A 19,043-nucleotide genomic window follows, 5' to 3' on the forward strand; every position below is an offset into this window, starting at 1 on the left:
CCCCACACCTCTCCCTATCACTATTCTCATCTCACTCCAGCTTGCTGGTCTTCTTCCTTTCCTGAGATACTTTTTAAAATTTCTTAAATTTGTTTATTTACTATAATAGCCTTTATTTTAAAATAGTTCCAGAGTTACAAAAAATTTCAAAGATAGTAAAGAGAGTTTTTATATAGCATGCACCATTCCCCCTTTTAGTATCCTCTTATATTAGTTGAATATATACAACACAATTAGTGAACTAATATTGACATATTTTATTACTACTGTCAATTCTTTTTTTTTAAAGATTTGTCCATAATCAAAACTTTATTGAAAAACTGACATCAAAATAGGAGATCATTGCTTTTCACCTTACAAAATCAAACATAATTGCATTATCTTGGTAGATTAACTATAATTACTGAATTTATGATAAGACTTTCTGTAAAAAACAAATTCAGGAAGTTGTATAGATCATTAGTGTTGCTTTCTTCTAAATGAGCAACCTTCTGTGAATCTGGCCTTTCCTCCTGTAGGCTGGCACAGAACTGTTGAACAACCTACACAAAGAACCACTGTCTGCGCATGGCTGAAAACCATTGTAATCTTGTAGCAACCTGGACATTTTACATCCATAAAGTAAGAATTTGGACTTTGAACTAGACGTTTCTTTTTATGTTTTTTCTTTTCCTCTTCCAAGGAAGGGTGTAGTAAAACTCTGGCCAAAGGCATGGTGATCTTCTCACAAGATGGTCACAACCACTCAAACAACAGACACCACAGGCGAGTTGCACGTGAACTGGCACTCAGCACAACTTCACTACTGTCAATTCTTTATTCAAATTTCCTCTACATAGTATCTTTTACCTAGTCTAGAAGGCCAGATTACATTTAGTTATTATGTCTCCCTAGACTCTTCTTGCAAAGTTTCTTAGACCTTCCTGGTTTCTGATGATCTTGAAAAAATTGAGCAATACTGATCAAGTATTTAGTAGAATGTCCTTTTATTGGAATCTGTCTGATGTTTCTCATGACTGGAACTATGGGTTGAAGGAACAGTAAAATCACAGAAGTAAAGTACTGTTTTGATCACATCACATCATACTCAAAGGTATATATGATCAACCTGATTTATTGCTGTTGGCATTGGCTTCTCCACTGCAGTTACTTCTTTCTTCCTTTGCATGCTGTACTCTTTGGAAAGAAGTCACTACAAGCAGGCCACACATAAGGAATAGGGAGTTATGTTCTACCTCTGCAAGGACAAGGAAGTGTGCTACTTTTCACACATACCCACTACCCTCTCCTCTGTTCTGCTCAGAAAAAGGTAAAATTATACCTTTTCCTGCGAGTTAGCTGGTTGAGAATATCATCCAGTGGAGAGGCAGCCATGTGCTGCTCAGAGGCCAGGCGTGCCATCAGAGGCCACTTATGCTGTCACAGGTAGCATCATTAATGCCAGGTGCATCACATTTTCAAACTAACCTTCCTATCTCTAATCAGAAAGTTTTTTCCTTCCTCCTTGCCAGAATACTCTGGCTCTGCCTTTCCTTCTCTAGACAACATCCAGACCTTGGATTCTGGGGCAAGTGAAACTCTGGCATCTAGTATCAAGCCAGCCTTACCATGAAGCCCAGTCACTTTCCTTCATCTGCCCTGTTTGAGGAACCTCCCCTATTGACTTACTGTCTCTAAGTTGGGTGGTCCATCTTGCTGCTGCCAGTAAGTTCTCCCTTCCTGGCACTGAAAGTCTCCTCTCAATTCAAGATTGTTGACTGAGGCTCTGATATCTACTACTAATTTTACTTGACTTTTAATAACCACCTGTTGATTGATTCTTTACCTGTGACTTGCACATTCTTACTGGAAAGTGCCACCCTCTTTTCATATGATACAAGATCTTTACCATCTCTATTTCTTACCAAACCCTTTGTAGAGATGCTTATCCTCCAGTGGTGAACTTAGTTCCCCTCCAGCCCCTTTTATGGTTCATACACTGCACAAATTCACACTGAACCCCATCCTACCTCCAGAACTGGAGGTCTGGATTCAGATTCTGTTTCCTCAAGTCTGCTAATTTCTACAAGTCTGCTAACAGCTTTGCTGTTGCTGGGACAAAAATCTGACACTTGTAACTTAAAAGAGGAGAGATTTATTTAGGCTCATGGTTTCTGAGGGTTCAGTCCATGGTTCACTGGCTCCCAGACAGAAATATCATGGTGGAAGAGCATGGAAAAGAAAAGCTGCTCAACTCATGGCATCTCATAAACAGAAGAGGAAGAACCATGGATACATGGTCCCTAGGACCAGATATAGTACAGTACTCAAGGTCACACTCCCATGATTCACTTCCTCCAACTAGACTCCACCTCCTAATAGTGTATTCAGTTATAAACTCCCATTGGTGAAGTCAGTGCCCTCACAATCCAGTCACCTCTCCAGAAATCTCTTAGTGCAGTCAAGATTAACTGGCACATATTTTTAGCCTTCTTAACTAAATGTTGCAAACAACTTTAACATTCAGTACTGCTAAATTATGATATAGCTATATGATGCAATAGCATGCAGTTGTTTAAAGTGATATAGTTGAAATATAGTTATTGACATGCAAGAAAATAGAATAGCTAAAAATAAAATTAAGAATTATTTTGTAAATTATGACCCCATCTTGTCATTCTCTAAAATATACTACATGATAGCTCATAGAACATGTCTAAGTAAATGTAAAAGAATTGAAGTTATCCCCTGTATATTTTCAGACCATAGTGCAATAAAATTGGAGATCAATGACATCAGAAATTGCAAAACTCCCACAAACACATGGAAATTAAATAACACCCTCCTGAGCAACCAATGGGTGACAGAGGAAATTAAAGAAGAAATTAGACAGTTTCTACAACTAAATGATAATACCAGTACAACATACAGGAATGTATGTGATACAATGAAAGCAGTTCTAAAAGGGAAATTCATAGCAGTGAATGCCCATATTAGGACAACAGAGAGAACTCAATTAAATAACCTAATGCAGAACCTCAAGCTCCTAGAAAAACAAGAGCATAACAAACCCAAAGTTCGTACAAGAGATGAAATTATAAAGATCAGAGCAGAAATCAATGCAATGGAGTATAAGAGAATGATACAAAAAATTAATGAATCAAAGAGTTGGTTTTTTGAAAGAATAAATAAAATTAATAAATCCTTAACCAACCTTATCAAAAAAAGGAAAGAAAAGGCTCAAATCCATGCAATCAAGAATGAAAAATGCGAAGTCACAACAGATCCAGGAGGATTCCAAAGCATCATCAATTCTTACTTTGAGAACCTGTACTCTAATAAAATGGAAAGCACAGAAGAAATGGACAGATTCCTAGATACATACAAATTGCCAAAATTAAATGAAGAAGATATAGAAATTCTAAACACCCCAATTACAATGAGTGAAATTGAAAATGTAATAAAAAATTTACCAACAAAGAAAAGCCCAGGTCCTGATGGCTTCACTGCTGAATTCTATAAGACATTTAAAGAAGAACTATTGCCATTACTCTTTAAACTCATCAAGGAAATTGAAAGGGAACCAGAGCTTCCAAATTCATTCCTGGAAGCAAGTATTACTTTGATTCCAAAACGAAGGAAAGACACAACCCCAAAAGAAAACTACAGCCCAATCTCCCTAATGAATATTGATGCAAAAATCCTCAACAAGATACTGGCAAACAGAATACAAAGGGTCATCAAGAAGATCATACACCCTGACCAAGTAGGATTTATCCCACGGATGCAAGGATGGTTAAACATTTGTAAATCAATAAATGTAATACCCCATATTAACAGAGTCAAGGACAAAAACCACATGATCATCTCAATACATGCAGAAAAAGCATTTGACAAAATCCAACACCCATTCATGATAAAAACACTACAGAAAATCGGAATAGGAGGTCTTTATCTGAACCTGATTAAGGCTATCTATGAAAAACCAACAGCCAACATCATACTAAATGGTCAAAAACTGAAAACTTTCACGCTAAAATCAGGAATAAGACAAGGATGCCCACTGTCACCACTCCTGTTTAATATTGTTCTTGAAACATTAGCCATAGCAATTAGACAAGAGAAAGAAATAAAAGGAATAAAAATAGGAAAGAAAGAAATTAAACTGTCATTATTTGCAGATGATATGATACTTTACATAGAAAACCCAAAATACTCTGCCAAAAGACTTCTAGACTTAACTGACAAAGATTCAGTAGAGTAGCTGGATACAAGGTCAACACTCAAAAAACAATAGCCTTTTTATATACAAATAATAGAGTCACTGAGATAGAAATTAAGGAAACAATGCCTTTTACAATAGCATCCAAAAAATGAAATATCTAGGAATCAATCTAACAAAGGAAGAAAAAAGACCTCTACACTGAAAACTATAGAACTTTGAAAAAGGAGATTGAGGAGGATATCAGAAAATGGAAAGATATCCCTTGCTCCTGGGTAGGAAGAACCAATATAGTGAAAATGGCCATACTTCCCAAACTACTATATAGATTCAATGCAATGCCAATTGAAATTCCAACAATATACTTCACAGAAGTAGAGAAAACAATCCAAAAATTCATTTGGAAGCAGAAGAAACCTAGAATAGCAAAAGCAATTCTAGGCAACAGAGACATGGCTGGGGGTATCATAATCCCCAACTTGAAACTATACTACAAAGCTACTGTGATGAAAACAGCATGATACTGGCAAAGAAACAGACCTGAGGATCAGTGGACTAGATTAGAAGATGCAGAAACAACTACAGATATGCTCAGTCATCTCATCTTTGACAAAGAAGTCAGCCATCCTCATTGGAGGAAAGATAGCCTATTTAATAAATGGTGTTGGAAAAAGTGGATTTCAACCTGCCAAAGATTAAAACTTGACCCATGCCTATCACCATGCACTAAATTAAGATCGAAGTGGATTAAAGATTTAAATATTAGGACAGAAACACTAAATTTGCTGAAAGATAAGTTAGGTAGAACTCTTGAAGATATTGGTATAGGAAAAGACTTTATGAACAAAACCTCAGTGGCACAGGAACTTACACAAAGAATCAACAACTTGGATCTTATCTTAGCTTCTGCACTGCAAGAGAAACCACCAACAGAGCTAAGAGACAACCTACAATGTGGGAAAAAATTTTCAGCAATTGTACCTTAGACAGAGGACTATTATCTAGAATATATAAAGAATTGAAAAAAATCAGACCCCCCACATTCAAAGACCCAGTTCAAAAATGGGCATCTGAAATGAACAGATATTTCTTAGATGAAGTAAAAGCAGCAAATAAATGTATGAAAAAATGTTCAACATCACTGGTTATTCGAGAGATGCAGATGAAAACAACACTGAGATTCCACCTCACCCCAGAAAGAATGGCTGCTATTAAGAAATCATCTAATAACAAATGCTGGCAGGGGTGTGGGGAGAAAGGAACCGTGCTCCATTGTTGGTGGGAGTGGAGATTGGTGCAACCACTGTGGAAATCAGTATGGAGATACCTCAAAGAACTAGGCTTCAGGGTCCCATTTGACCCAGTTATCCCCCAGCTGGGTATCTTCACAAAAGAATTAAAAGAATCTTACCACAGCGATATATGTTTATAGCTTACCACAGCACCCATGTTGATAGCTGCACAGTTTGTAATAGCGAAAGCTTGGAAACAGCGCAAGTGCCCATCACCTGGAGACTGGATAAAGAAGATGTGGTTTTTTGGACGCTCTCTAAGCTGCGGCGACCGGCCAGGTGAGACAAGACAAGCAGTTTGAAGCTCCTGTGGCCGTCCCGGGCCCCGCCCATGGCACGATGACTTCCAGTTAGCAGCGTGGGCGCCTCCAACGCTCAGTTCCCCCCTCCACCCCACCCCCACCCCCGTGCACCGCCTACCTTCTGGCTTTTTTGCTACCTGGTCCCACACTACAGAGGCACAGGAGATTATAAAGACCCTTGTCCTGAGAGCCACAAGATAGAGCAGAAGTTAGTAACAGAAAGAGGGCTTCTCAGGCTCCTCGAAGAAGACTGAAGCTCAACAGAAAAGTAAAGAGAACCTCTACAATAAAGGCACATCAGACCACTGTACTTGGTCTGCTGCTAGCTTGCTGCGACTCGTTGACTTGTATATGCAAGGGATTCCCACGTTGCCTACTGTGACAGCAGAGACATACCCTGAAGGAGGCCCGTAATTTATAGTGCTATTTGCAAAAAAGAAAAAAATTTTTTTTTTATTTTTAATTCTTAATTTTTACTTTTTTTCTACTCTTCAAAGTTTTACTTTTCTTTCTTTTCTTTCTTTTATCTTTTCTTTCTCTCTCACTCATTCTCTCACTGCCCCACATTGCTCTTCATCTCCCCATTTGTTCCTTTCTGCACTGAATTCAGATTTCTCCCTTACTGTACTTTTCTTCTCTTTTTCCTTCTCTTGATTATCATTAGGTTTAAAGGAAAGTAAATTTGGTATCTAGCCTCCCTGTTGCTGTTAGGTGGTTCTATTCACATCTTTGTTCTTTCATTGTGCCATTTTCTCTTGCCTTTAACAACTTCTTAGAGTTTGTGTGATCTTTCTGTGTCTCCTGGCCTCACCGCTAATCTTACCTGTTCTTTCTACCTGTCCCTCCCTCCCCACCTCCTTTTAACTCCCCACCCCAAAGGGGAAAGATGCTATATTGAAGAGTTTATTCATTATAAACTTATGTTAGGTTGGTCCTCAGTTTTAATTTAACTCACATAGTTAAAAGTGATAGATTAATAACTACTACAAATTGTCATTTTCTAAGCTGTGCTTGATGCTATGGTATTGCTGACTATGTCATTTGGTCTAATATGTTGTGATTGATCTAATTAGTTTTCCTTCCTCGTATAAGAAAATTATAATAGCTTCAGAGTCATTAGAGTCTCAAAACCTAAACACAAGCTATATCTGGAAGACACCTCTGAAAAGCAATCATTCCACAAGGGTTCTAAACACAAGCAACAAAGATATCTACATTAAGCAACCTTGAAATATCAACCCAGGTATTAAACCAAGGACAGTACCAAAAACAAAAATGAGAGGACATTTAAGCAAGGCACAAACGCAGGCTTCCATGCCACAAAAAATAAATTCTGGGGGAAATGAGGTGGAAAAGTCTGATAAGCAACTACTTGGACACCCTGAACTGATAGCACAGGAAGTAACAAAGCAGATGGATGAAGCTCTAGAAAATTTCAAAACAGAAATAATCTCCCAGATAAATACAGACATGGTGAGCAGAGTGAAAGACAAGATTAGAAGCTCTAGAGAAGAAACAGATAAGAAAATAGATGAGATCAGAAACATGCTGGAAGCCATGAATGCCCAGCATAAGAAAGAAATGGAAACCATGATGGCCCAACATAAGAAAGAAATGGAATCCATGAAACAGATTCAAACAGATATTCAGGAGATTAAAAACTCCACTGAAAGCATGCAGAGCAGACTAAGAAAATCTGAAGACAGAATATCAGATATAGAAGACAGGATTGTGGTTAAGGACCATGAAAACAGAGATTTCTTAAAGATAGTAAGGGACCATGAGAAATCAATCCAATAGCTGCTAGATGACGCAAAGAAGAATAACATAAGACTCATAGAAGTCCACAAAAACCAGGAGAAAGTACAACTGACATAAAAACAAAACTGTTCACAGAAGTAATAGTAGATAACTTCCCAGACAGAGGTAGACAATTGGATGTACAGATAAGTGAGGCATATAGAACTCCATCCAGCCATGACCAAAAAAAATCTACACCTAGACATATAATAGTCAAGATCCCAGAAACCCAACAGAAGAACAAAATTCTGCAGGCAGTTAGAGAAAAGAAACAATCACCTACAAAGGAAAGCCCATCAGAATCACGGCAGGTTTCTCAACACAAACCCTCAAATCAAGGAGAGTCTGGAGGGAAGTATTTCAAGCCCTAAAAGAAAATAACTTCCAACCTAGACTGTTGTATCTGGCAAAATTATCTTTCAAAATCAATGGGGAAATTAGATACTTCCATGACAAACAATACCTGACAAATTTCATGAACACCAAACCAGGACTCCAAAAAATTTTAACCAATATCCTAGAAAAATACAATGAAGGTCACAACTCCATGAGGCCCAGCAGAGAGAAGGCACCATGCAAGGTAAGACACTAAAGCAAAAGGGGGGAAAATAAGAAATAAAAGAACGAACAAAAGTAAAACATCATGACAAGGATAAGTCAATATCTGTCAATTATAACTATCAATGTTAATGGCCTCAATTCACCAATCAAAAGAAATAGACTGGCATTCCTTTGATAATGTTAAATTTGTAAGTTTCAGGTGACATGTGAAACATTTTTAAGATTTTTCTCAAAGTTTTGAAAAGCTATCAGCTGGGATCATGGTGTAATAAGACATAATGTTTTTTCTTTAAAAAATTTAAGTGCATGTGTAAAGTTAAGAAGCTGTTGTACATTTATGATTTAATAAAATAATTCTAAAGGAAAAAAAAAGAAATAGACTGGCAGAGAGGATTAAGAAGCAAAACCCAGCAATATGCTGTATACAAGAAACACACCTAACTCAAAAGGAAATCCACAGACTGAAACTAAAAGGATGGAAAACAGTTCTCCATGTGACATGAACCCCAAAAAAAGCAGGCATAGCAATCTTATTTGCAGAAAAAGTAGATTTCAAATCAAAACTAATTAAGAGAGACAAAGATGGTCACTACATCCTTGTGAAAGGAGCAATCCAAGAGGAAGAGATGATGATCCTAAATATATATGCACCAAATAAGAATGCCCCCAACTATACAAAACAAATATTAATGGACATGAAAAACCAAATAAGCACTAATACAATTGCATTGAGGGACCTCAACACCCCTCTATCACAAATAGATCAACTAGAAAAAAAATTAACAATGAAATTCTAGAACTAAATGAAGCTATTGAACAAATGGACTTAATAGATGTTTGCAGAGTGTTCCACCCCACAAAATCAGAATACACATTCTTTTCAGCTGCCCGTGGGTCCTTCTCCAAAATAGATCACATGCTAGCTCATAGGGCATATCTAAGTAAATGTGAAAGAATCGAAGTTATCCCCTGTATATTATCAGACCATAGTGCAATACAATTGGGGATCAATAACATAAGAAACCACAAAACACCCACAAACACATGGAAATTGAACAACACCCTCCTGAACAACCAATGGGTGACAGAGGAAATTAAAGAAGAAATTAGACAGTTTCTACAAGTAAATGATAATGCCGGTACAACATACAGGAATCTGGGGGACACAATGAAAGCAGTTCTACATGGGAAATTCATAGCAGTGAATGCCCATATTAGGACAACAGAGAGAACTCAGTTAAATAGCCTAATTCAGAACCTCAAGCTCCTAGAAAAAGAGCATAACAAACCCAAAGCTCATACAAGAAAGGAAACTATAAAGATCAGAGGAGAAATCAATGCAATGGAGACTAAGAGAACAATACAAAAAATCAATGAAGACAAGAGTTGGTTCTTCGAAAGAATCAACAAAATGGATAAACCTTTAGCCAACCTTGTCAGAAAAAGGAAAGAAAAGGCCCAAATACATGCATTTAGGAATGAAAAGGGTGAAATTACAACAGACTCAGCAGAAATCCAGAGGATCATCAATACCTACTTCCAGAACCTATACGCCAATAAGATGGACAACACAGAAGAAATGGACAGATTCCTAGATACATATGAATTACCGAAGTTGAACGAAGAAGACCTAAGAATTCTGAACAACCCAATATCAACCAATGAAATTGAAAATGTAATTAAAAATTTATCAACTAAGAAAAGCCTGGGCCCTGATGGCTTCACTGCTGAATTCTACAAGACATATAGAGAGGAACCACTGCCACTACTGTTTAAACTCTTCAATGAAATTGAAAGGGAAGCAATACTCCCAAATTCATTCCTGGAAGCAAGCATCACCTTGATCCCCAAAGCAGAGAAAGACCCAACTGAAAAAGAGAACTACAGGCCAATCCCACTAATGAACATAGATGCAAAAATCCTTAACAAGATAATGGCAAACAGAATGCAGAAGATCATCAAGAAGATCATACACCCTGATCAAGTGGGATTCATCCCAGGGATGCAGGGATGGTTCAATATACACAAATCAATCAATGTAATATACTATATCAATAGAGCCAAAGACAAAAACCATATGATTATCTCCATAGATGCAGAAAAAGCATTTGACAAAATCCAACATGCATTTATGATAAAAACCCTACAAAAAATTGGAATAGATGGTCTCTACCTCAAACTGAGAGAAGCCATCTATGAAAAACCAATAGCCAATATCATACTAAATGGTCAAAAACTGAAATCCTTCACACTAAAATCAGGAACAAGACAAGGATGTCCACTATCACCACTCTTGTTCAATATAGTTCTGGAAACATTAGCCATGGCAATTAGACAGGAGAGAGAAATAAAAGGAATAAAGATAGGAAATGAAGAAGTCAAATTGTCATTATTTGCAGATGACATGATACTCTATATAGAAGACCCCAAGAACTCCACCAAAAGTCTTCTAGACTTAATAACCAAATTCAGTCAAGTAGCTGGTTACAAGGTCAACACACAAAAATCAGTAGCTTTCCTCTACATGAATGACAGACTCACTGAGAGAGAAATAGGGCAAATAATTCCTTTCACAATAGCATCCAAAAAATTGAAATACCTAGGAATCATCCTAACGAAAGAAATCAAAGACCTCTTCTCTGAAAACTATGGCACTCTGAAAAGAGAGATTGAAGATGATATCAGAAAATGGACAGACATCCCCTGCTCCTGGGTACGAAGGATTAATATAGTGAAAATGGCCATACTTCCAAAACTACTATATAGATTTAATGCAATTCCAATTGAGATCCCAGCAGCCTTCTTCATATACCTCAAGAAAACAATCCAAAAATTCATTTGGAACAAGAAGAGACCCAGAATAGCAAAAGCAATTCTAGGTAAGAGAAACATGGCAGGGGGTATCACAATCCCCAACCTGCAACTCTACTACAAAGCTACTGTGAAAAAAACAGCATGGTACTGGCAAAGAAACAGACTTGAGGACCAGTGGAACAGATAAGAAGATACAGAAACAATGCCAGACACACTCAGCCATCTCATCTTCGACAAAGGAGCCAAACACCCTCACTGGAGGAAAGATAGCCTCTTTAATAAATGGTGCTGGAAAAATTGGGCTTCAACTTTCCAAAGATTAAAACTAGACCTGTATCTCTCACCATGCACTAAACAAAAATCAAAATGGATTAAAGATCTAAATATTAAAATAGAAACTCTGAACCAGTTGGAACAGAGGTTAGGTAGAACCCTTGAAGACATCCTTGTAGGAAAAGATTTTATGAACAAAACCTCAGTTGCCCGTGAACTAGCACAAACAATCAACAAATGGGATCTCTTCTTATTAAAAAGCTCCTGCACAGCAAGAGAAACGACCAGCAGTGTGAAGAGACAGCCCACAATGTAGGAAAAAAATCTTCACCTGCTCTTCCTCAGACAAAGGTCTATTATTTCGAATCTAAAAGGAATTTAAAAAGATCAGACCTCCCAAATTTAAAGACCCAATCCAAAAATGGGCATCTGAAATGAACAGACATTTCTCAGACAAAGAAGTGGAAATAACAAATAAATACATGAAAAAATGTTCAACATCACTGGTCATTCGAGAGATGCAAATGAAAACAACTCTGAGATTCCACTTCACTCCAGAAAGAATGGCTGCTATCATGAAATCAACCAATAACAAATGCTGGTGGGGCTGTGGGGAAAGAGGAACCCTGCTCCACTGCTGGTGGGAGTGTAGACTGGTGCAAGCACTGTGGAAATCAGTATGGAGATACCTCAAAGAACTAGGACTGGAAGTCCCATTTGACCCCACTATTCCACTGCTGAGGATCTTCCCCAAAGAATTAAAAGAATCATACCACAGTGATATATGTGTGCCCATGTTCATAGCAGCGCAGTTTGTAATAGCTAAAACTTGGAAACAACCCAAATGCCCATCAACTGGAGACTGGATAAAGAAAATGTGGTTTTTTTATAAAATGGAGTACTACTCAGCCATAAAAAATGAGAAATTAGAGACATTTATAGCTAAGTGGATGCACATTGAGGCAATACTCTTAAGTGAAATAAATAGGGCACACATGTGTAAATACTGAATAGTTTCTCTGGTGTGAGAAACTGGAAGTGTAAATAAGGAATAAATGTATAATAGGTAATGTGAAATAGGAAGAAAAGGGGCAAAGGGGAAGGAAGTGGGAGGGCTAGGGGAAAGGATAGAAGGGAATGGAATTAATATGAGAAAATGGAAAAATAGGAACAAAATCGTTGTAAATAGGGAGGACTGGAGGGGTTGAAGGGAGGGCTGGGCAAGGGTGAAAAATAAGAACCAAGAGAGACTATGTAAAGGTGCAAATTTCCAAGGATGAATGTCATTATATTGTATACCTAAAATGTACCAATGATTAGAATGAATAATCGATAATGTAAAATAGGAAGAAATGGGCCAAAGGGGTAGGGGTAGGGGTAGTGGGAGGGGCAGGGGAAAGGAAAGAAGGGAAAGGAAAAATGATGAGAAATGGAAAAAATGGAAATAAAGTCTTTGTAAATAGGGAAGGGTGGAGGGTGTGAAGGGAGGGCTAGGAATGGGGAAAAAATAAGAACCAAGATGCATTATGTAAAGGTACAGTTCCCAATGAGAAATGTAATTGTGTTGTATACCTACAATGTACCAATAAAAGAATTTAATACAAGAAAAAAAAAAAGAATGAAAAAGGTGAAGCCACAACAAATCCAGCAGAAATTCAGAGAATCATCAATACCTACTTTGAAAACCTGTACTCTAATAAAATGGAAAACACAGAAAAAAATGGACAGATTCCTAGATACATACAAATTGCCAAAATTAAATGAAGAAGATATAGAAAATCTAAACACCCCAATTACAATGAGTGAAATTGAAAATGTAATAAAAAATTTACCAACAAAGAAAAGCCCAGGTCCTGATAGCTTCACTGCTGAATTCTACAAGACATTTAAAGAAGAACTATTGCCATTACTCTTTAAACTCATCAAGGAAATTGAAAGGGAACCAGAGCTTCCAAATTCATTCCTGGAAGCAAGTATTACTTTGATTCTAAAACGAGGGAAAGACACAACCCCAAAAGAAAACTACAGCCCAATCTCCCTAATGAATATTGATGCAAAAATCCTCAACAAGATACTGGCAAACAGAATACAAAGGGTCATCAAGAAGATCATACACCCTGACCAAGTAGGATTTATCCCACGGATGCAAGGATGGTTAAACATTTGTAAATCAATAAACGTAATACCCCATATTAACAGAGTCGAGGACAAAAACCACATGATCATCTCAATACATGCAGAAAAAGCATTTGACAAAATCCAACACCCATTCATGATAAAAACACTACAGAAAATCGGAATAGGAGGTCTTTATCTGAACCTGATTAAGGCTATCTATGAAAAACCAACAGCCAACATCATACTAAATGGTCAAAAACTGAAAACTTTCACGCTAAAATCAGGAACAAGACAAGGATGTCCACTATCACCACTCCTGTTCAATATTGTTCTGGAAACATTAGACACAGCAATTAGACAAGAGAAAGAAATAAAAGGAATAAAGATAGGAAAGGAAGAAGTGAAACTGTCATTATTTGCTAATGATATGGTACTTTACATAGAAGACCCAAAAAACTCAGTCAAAAGTCTTTTAGACCTAATTGACAGATTCAGTAGAGTAGCTGGATACAAGGTCAACACTCAAAGAACAACAGCCTTCTTATACGCAAATAACAGACCCATTGAGAGAGAAATTCAGGAAACAATTCCTTTTACAATAGCATCTAAAAAAATGAAATATCTAGGAATCAACCTAACAAAGGAAACAAAAGAACTCTACACTGAAAACTACAGCACTCTGAAGGAGACTGAAGAGGATATAAGAAAATGGAAAGACATCCCTTGTTCCTGGGTAGGAAGAACCAATATAGTGAAAATGGCCATACTTCCCAAACTACTATATAGATTCAATGCAATGCCAATTGAAATTCCAACAATATACTTCACAGAAGTAGAGAAAACAATCCAAAAATTCATTTGGAAGCAGAAGAAACCTAGAATAGCAAAAGCAATTCTAGGCAACAGAGACATGGCTGGGGGCATCACAATCCCCAACTTGAAACTATACTGCAAATCTATTGTGATAAAAACAGTATGGTACTGGCAAAGAAACAGACCTGAAGATCAGTGGACTAGATTAGAAGATGCAGAAACAACTCCAGACATACTCAGCCACCTCATCTTTCACAAATGAGCCAACCACCCTCATTGGAAGAAAGATAGCCTATTTAATAAATGGTGTTAGCAAAACTGGATGTCAACCTGCCAAAGATTAAAACTAGACCCATACCTATCACTGAGCACTAAACTAAGATCAAAATGGATTAAAGATCTAAATATTAAGTCAGAAACACTAAACTTGCTGGAAGATAAGTTAGGTAGAGCTCTTGAAGACATTGCTATAGGAAAAGACATTATGAACAAATCTTCAGTAGCACGGGAGCTAGCACAAAGAATCAACAACTGGGATCTCATCGTATTAAAAAGCTTCTGCACTGCAAGAGAAACTACCAACAGATCTAAAACAATCTACAACGTGGGAAGAAATATTTAGCAGCTGTAGCTCAGGCAAAGGTCTACTATCAAGAATATATAAAGAACTGAAAAAAATCAGACCTCCCAAATTCAAAGACCCAATTCAAAAATGGGCATCTGCAATGAACAGACATTTGTCAGACAAAGAAGTAAAAACAGCAAATAAATATATGAAAAAATGTTCAACATCACTGGTCATTTGAGAGATGCAGATGAAAACGACACTGAGATTCCACCTCACCCCAGAAAAAATGCCTGCTATCAAGAAATCAACCAATAACAAATGCCAGCAGGGATGTAGGGAGAAAGGAACCCTTCTCTATTGCTGGTGGGAGTGCAGACTGGTGCAACCACTGTGGAAATAAGTATGGAGATACCTCAAAGTACTAGGACTACAGGTCCCATTTGACCCAGCTATTCCCCTACTGGAATCTTCCCCAAAGAATTAAAAGAATCATCCCACAGTGATATATGTGCACCCATATTCATAGCAGCACAGTTTGTAATAGCCAAAGCTTGGAAATAGCCCAAGTGCCCATCGACTGGAAACTGGATAAAGAAGATGTGATTTTTCTATAAAATGGAGTACTATTCAGCCATAAAGAATGAGAAACTAGAGTCATTTATAGCTAAATGGATGCATATTGAGGCCATACTCTTAAGTGAAATAAATAGGACCCACATGTGTAAATACCGAATAGTTTCTCTGGTGTGAGAAACTGCAAGTGTAATTAAGGATACACACGGATGAAATGGCCTAATATCATATTTCTTAGATTGTGTTTCCATTGTGTGTCATGTGACTATCGAAATTTAAATTAGGGAGAAGTTTGGCTTATGTGTAGTCTGCTAACTAACTGGAGTTTTTTCCAGGTCATTATTTGTTCAATGTTGGTTTGGGGGACCTTTCTGAAACAAATTACCTCCTCTAGTGTCTTGTTGGTGCTTGAGATGTTCTTTTAAGTTATATGGAAAAATGTTTAAGTGCTTTTCAGTTTTGTTTTCATTGAGTTCTACTGTATTTTAATATTATTGTAGGTTTTTTCCCCCTTGCATTGTTCTTCTTTGAATGGTTTTAATTTTTTGTATGTGTGTGTGTTGGATAATAAAGTTATTTAAAAAAACATATGTCCCTATCTTGATTTAAAAAAATGCATGCACATGTATATAAAAAAAGTATTCTTTGGAAAAAACACCAAAATGTTAATAGCAGTTATCTCTGTGATCAATGACTTTCACTATAACTATATTTTCTCATTTTTCTATTATGAACAAATATTAATTATGTATATTTTTAGCTATTTGCCAATAGTATTTACATGTCCTTTGGTCACATCCTTAGTTATATTAGTTGCATTAACTTCAAAATTGAAAGCATACATATTGAGAAAAACAGACTGAAAGTACAACATATCTTGTAAAACCATTCATATTTTAAAATATATAAATAGCTATTTTAAAAGAATAATGTCATACACTAAAATGTCAACAGCAGTTGCTTCTGATTTATATGATTTTGAGTAAATACTATTAGTTTGCTCTTCTGCTCTTTATTTTCAAAATATCTTATCTTTCAAATGTGTTTTAACAGGAAGAGACAATGAAAAGTTACTAAGATCATTATGTTCTTATGCCATGTTATTATTTTGGAAATATTGGGAAAACAGAGTAACCCAGGATAATAGGCCCCAATACCACCTTTGTAGTACAAGAGGTCTCAATCAGACACTATCATTGGCTCAGAGGAGAAGCCTTTACTGTAAATGCAACTAAATTGTGAACTACTCACCTGCAGCTACAATATCTTGGACAATCTGTACTGGCCAAGTGCTTTTCATAGGATAAAAATACAAATTATTTGTGGAAAGAAGCAATAAAGATCTCAAGACATTCAGAACTTTCAGAAGATTGACTGTCATATGGACCTAATATGACCAAAAACCAGAGTATTAGTAACACTTGACCCCCTAGTTGTTGACCTTTCTTAGTTAAATAGCACAGGCACCTGGATTCCTGTAGCCTGCCCCATTCCTAGGCCCATATTCAGTCTGCCAATGTCGCATGTATATAGAGTTCCTTATTTGTTCAAGTCTCAGGCTGTCAGAGGGCTCAGCCCTCCATCCCTTACACAGGATTAGGATTACCCCACTCAGACTCTATATGCTTTCCCCAAAGGACAGATCTCTTCTCAAGTTCCAGAACTTGACCTCAACATTGTCCAGTTATAGGTAGTTATGTAAATACCAGAGATACTTTCTTCTTCCCTCCTATCACAAGTATTTTTTTTAGAATTAGGCTCTAATGAAACATATGTGTCTAGACAGAGTAATAATATGGCATGCTGACAAAACAACATTTCACAAACATTTATGCAACACGTTTTAGTGGTAGCAGAATTAGGGCTGGTAAGGAATAATTTTATAGAGCTACCATTTGTTTTCTTAATTTCTTCTTGAGAGAACTTTCCTATGTTAGTAGGAATAAGATTCAGAAATCTGAAAATAGCAATCATATAAAACAAAGAAATCTGATGAATCTTTTTGGCATTCTCTCTAAAGTGTCAGAATATTCCTCCACGCAAAAGGTACGGTTGGCATAAATTAATAATACCCTGATATAAAATGCCAAGAGAAGAAAGAAGCAAGATAAGATTACAGAGAAAGCAAATAGTTAATAACACTTAAAATCATGTTGGAAGAAGAAGACATCGAATTAACCTTACAAATGCTGGAGAATATAAGGGAGAGGACAGAATTGAGACATATTTTTAAATCATAGAGAAAAATGATGAAGAAATGAAGCCAATGAGAACAGAGAAGGGGGATTCAACTTAAAAATTATATTTTTTTCCTCAGGAAGAGACCAAAACATGGTAATTGGAAAAACATATAACCAAAGAACTATCGAAATATTTTATGAATCTGAGAACCACAAATTAAAAGTTAACTTCATTGTCAAGAAAACAAGTCAAAAGAAACCCATAATTAGATATATTCTGCTAGTTTTAAAAATTATAGTAACAAAAAATTATAAATTTCTAGGCTGATAGAGATATAAGGAGGAGAGAAAGTTACAGAAGTTGGCCTTATATTTTTCTTGTATATTACTAAATAAAAAAAGAAAAAGCTTTTCAATAAAAACAAATCTTTTGTACTAAAAATAAATTTTATAATCAATAAAAAGATATTCACAGATATGTAGAAACATGGAAAAAATTTCACAAACATCCTTATTCAAAAAATTTGTTGAAAATATACTAAGAATAAGATAATAAAAATAATAAACATTAATTTTAGGAAACAATATATAAACACTGGTGAGGGACCAGGGATGTAGTTCAGTGGCACAGTGCCTGCCTGGTAAGTGCGAGGCTCTGAGTTTGATTCCTGGTGCCAAAAAAAACCCTCCACTGTTGAGGCCTTACTGCACTTAAACACTGAATTCAGGAACTTAGTTGGATATTATACACTCAGGAGGACTTTGCCCTGCAGCAGTAAATCACGATGCTTATGTCTCTGAGTTTTTCTTCACTCATTCACTAATGGAATAATTTTAAGCACCTCCTTTGTGCCAGGCCCAGTATTGGATCCCAAGGACACACAAGTAAATAGGATAGTTGTAAACCACTCACCTCCAAAAAAGTGTGCAATCTAATTTTCTTCTATTCCTTTCCTAGTGAAGAAAATAATTTTGGGGTCACATTCTTCACTCAAATTTAATGAGAATATTTTCTCATATATTGTACGACTTAAAATAATAACAGATGTTATTCTGTCCCCATATTCAAAATAATAGTTCTGCTCCAAAATTATAGTATATTATTTCATAGTTAGAACATGGTGAACTATTGCACAAAAAAATTTTTGTTTCCACTTCACAAAAACTGAATTTCATAGAGTAAAATAATAGCCATTTTCACTGCCAAGAAACTCAAATAGTGATTTTTCTCCTACTTTAAAGATCACATTTCATGAACAGAATCAATTCGATTTTGTAAATGGAAAAATGCAGGTATTATTTGTCATCAAGTCCATTTTCATACTGATTATATTTAAGGCTTGGACTACTTCTAAACTGGCTATACCTTAAGATCAATCACGACAATAAGTAAACACATGAAAATGTCCATGGAGGTTACAGGTGGCCTTAACTGAGCTTGGCTTTGTTGCTCTCCCATTTCTGTATGCTTTTGGCTAACAAACAAGAGCTTGAGTTCAAGACCTGGAATATATTAACTCAATTTTCTTTCTTTCTTCTAAACTTGAA

General features: G+C 36.4%; 1 pseudogene; it reads right to left on the reverse strand.

The window, feature by feature from the left end:
* Positions 1-412: 412 nt before the first annotated feature.
* On the reverse strand, positions 413-745 carry LOC101716757 (small ribosomal subunit protein eS27-like pseudogene; annotated as a pseudogene).
* Between the last annotated feature and the right edge of the window lie 18,298 nt (positions 746-19,043).

This window comes from Heterocephalus glaber, unplaced genomic scaffold (assembly GCF_053883595.1).
Source record: "Heterocephalus glaber isolate CG9 unplaced genomic scaffold, H.glaber_assembly_v1.0 deba00001586, whole genome shotgun sequence".
Classification (NCBI taxonomy): domain Eukaryota; kingdom Metazoa; phylum Chordata; class Mammalia; order Rodentia; family Bathyergidae; genus Heterocephalus; species Heterocephalus glaber.